Source organism: Crocodylus siamensis, chromosome 1 (assembly GCF_052110815.1).
Source record: "Crocodylus siamensis isolate JL-2025a chromosome 1, ASM5211081v1, whole genome shotgun sequence".
NCBI lineage: Eukaryota > Metazoa > Chordata > Crocodylia > Crocodylidae > Crocodylus > Crocodylus siamensis.
The window spans coordinates 171,072,069-171,075,553 of NC_143395.1; positions in this window are offsets into that span (position 1 = coordinate 171,072,069).

Consider the following 3,485-nt stretch of genomic DNA (forward strand, 5'->3'; position numbering starts at 1 on the left):
GTTTATCTAAACACTTTTCCTCTGAAAACTGGGCTGAAATCCATGAAGTAATAGTTTCTTATAATTATACTGTTACACTCGCATTTATATCTTTAAGGTATGATACAAACATAATCATTAAATATTAACAAGAGCCCTCTGGGGGAGATGCAGATTAACACCTGTCTGTATTCCAAATTTAAAGATGAAGAAATTGATGTGTAAACAGGCTTTGTCTGAAGATGTCACTGAATACATTGGTTTATATGTGACCTCTGTTGTGCAGACAACTCACTCTCCTTCCACTGTTGTTAGAGTTTTCCCCATGTGTTCACTTGCCACAGCTTTTTGGAACACACCTTATTGTGAAAGGATTTCTTTGTCCATTCCTATCTGACCAAGATGACAACGCAGAACCTGTGGTGGGTGGTCTCCAGAAACTCCTCCAGAAACCACCCCAAAAAGCTGATGGGCCCGCTCCATAACACTAGTCTTTTAAAAAACCCAAGATTTAATAAATATTGAGAGAACACATATAGAGAAAATAGGAATAAGAGAAAGAAACATTGCAGTGTACCTCACCTGGAAGTTGAACAAAAGCCCAGTGAGGTCATTTTCCATTTAGTTTTTTGCAGTGGTGCAACTAGGGTGGGGCAGATGAGGCAGCCACCTTGGACAATTTCTTGGGGGGTTGGGAAAGAAAAAATGCCTGCTGCCTCAGCTGCACAGTTAGCAGCCAAAAGTTGTTGCTGCCCCCATGTGCAGCAGTAGGTACAGGCACATGGCTCCATTGTTATGCCTCTGATTTTTTAGTCTACAGGCAAGAGTTGTAGTGGGATAAACATTCTGATGCAACTATCAGTGTTCCTGTGCTGGTATAGCTTATAATCAACTTTCCCATATGTGAAGAGAAATGGGTACAACTGCACCGACCTGGACTTGAAGACACAAATGTCTTAAAGAGTAGTCTTTGCATTGTCTTCATATTTCTTCCATACTCTTGATCAAACTTGCCTTTGGTGTAATTGCATCCAGAGGTTGTTCCTTGTCTTTTATAATGGTATCTCGGCATCTATCACATTGCAGGTTGTACCATTGTAACTCTGTTGGTTACTAGAGATGAATACAAAAAAGTCACGCCCCCCTAATCAGCTGAATTGTACTAGTATAAAACATGTCTGTAGGCTAGTCCTCAGAGACTAAAACCACTTTTAAATCTCTAGAAGTGTGTTTATTCTGGTTAGCCCTAATATGCCTCTCTTGTTCTACCCAGGTAAATTTATTTTTATCTTCTATCTCTTGACCTGTTTATCAGGTCTTGGGTGTTAGTCTATTTTCATATCAGGTGGGAGTTAAATCAACATTTCTATGAAGGAGTGTTTGAACCTGGCTCCTGTGAAGAAAATGTGAAAGGATTTTTTTTACCTCTACCAGACCACTAACTTTTCCTTACTTCTTTTAGGAGGCTTCCCCATCTTCCTCTCCTGAACTTTAAAGGCTACTCCATTTCTTCAGACATCCCTCATGTGTGAAGGTGTAGGTTCATAACTCTTTCTAGACTGGTGAGATTACTCCCTCATGCTCAATATAATAGTTTTCTAACTTTTGTGTCCACAGATGTAGTGTGGATATGTCTTTGTATATATTCTTCCAGTTAGTTTTCCTTTGCCTTGAATTATAAATTGTTGAGAGACCCTGGACCTCTCTGTCACAGGCATATCTGGAATCAATCCCCTAAACCATACTCCCATTTGGCTTACATTTTCAGTATTTTGTGGCTTTAACTAGATGCCTAAGGCAATGGACATGTGAATGGGTAATCTGTGAGAGGAGAAGCTTGAGGCATGAACCTGGAGCATATTGCATCATAGCAGCTGTGCACAAATGAGCGTAGCTATAAATGAAAGCCTGAATACCAAGTGGGAATTGCCATACTTGACACCAACAGCAGGTGCAAGGGTAAGAAGGGGTTGTCTTTTCCAGTACTACCTTCCCTCTGCATCGTGGGACATTTGGAGAACAGTAAATGGGAGCCCAAAAGCACAACATCCATGGGTCATGAAACAATTCCAAGATTTACCTAGTAACATCTTTCCTGGAAGGAGGCAGTGCCATTTTCAAACAGAAAGGGCAGCACATGAATGTCTCCCATCCCTATCTCTTTGCATGTCCTTCACTGCATCAACAATCCAATGTGTGGCAGGATCTGCAGCTCAGATGAGCAATTCTGCTATGTAGCACTTAGCAGAGCAATACTGCCTACTTTGTACACTGAGAAAAAATAAGACAGAAGATTGGGTAGATTTGCACCTTGGGGGCTAACTAAATCAGGGATGGAAAAAGTAATAAGACTATCCAGGCAGTGAAGGAGTAAGCAGCAGTAGCTGTCTGAAAGCTGGTAATCTCTGAGGCTAGGGACAGACATTACACATAAACCAGTTTAAGTGATCAGAAACTGGTTTAAACCTGTAACAGAACTCAGTGCACATAAACTAGTTTGAAAATGACTGAAACTGGTTTGAGATAAACCTAGTTGAATGTACTATCACATTTAACTGATTTGGCTCAAAGCAGTTTATGCAATGTCTGTCTCAGACCCCTTGCTGATTTAAGTTAAATCAGAGACTGCCAGCATCCCACCATGCTGTTGGGGGTGGACTCTGCTCCAGAGAGCTTGGCTGGCCCCTCCCCTCTGCTCTGTAGCTGGAGCAGGGGTGGGGTATAGCCAGACGTTGGCCTGCCATGACCCCTGAGGTAAATTCCTCCCTCCATTCCCTCTCTCCCCTGCCTCCCAGCTGGCAAACCCTGTGGACCTCCATGGCTTTCCTGCAGCCAGACAGAGATGAAGTTAATTCAACCTTTTTTCCAGCTTGCCTGCAGCCAGGGAGGGGATTAATTCCACAGCATCTTGGAGCAGGGGAAAGAGGCAAGACCTGCACTTGTAAGCCCAGAGCTAAGATGTTCAGGACCAGACAGAGGTGGGAAGTGTTGGCAAAGACCTGACAACCATCACACATATGTGCGGGAGATGGAGTTAAGGGAACTTGCAGACAGCTTCTGGCTGGAATTGTAGACCAAATGCAGAGAGCTACATTTACATTATAAAGCAGTACCTGTAAAACCTAAACAAAGCCTTTCTGAATGCCTGGCTGTAAGGAAACACTCTGCCCTCAGGATTAGAAGACTTGTGCAAGGCTTTCTCTTGTCTTCCTGATTTACATTTTAAGTTAGATTAAGTTATGTGTGCTGTTGTGCTGGGCTGTATCTTCGGTTAGGTGAAGATTTTTGGTAGTTCCCTGTTGTATGCTTTGCAAATTGCTGTGTTCAATACATGCTTGCTTTGGAGAAGGGACTTTTTTCCCATCCCCACTCCTCTGTCTGGCAGCAGCTCCCCTACGCCCCCCAGGTAGGTGGCTGGCATCCCATGTGTCCTGCTAGCCCTGGCTGGTGCCTGGCCATGCCCCCTCCACTCCAGCAGGGAGGGTTGAGAGCCCTGGAGGGCATCT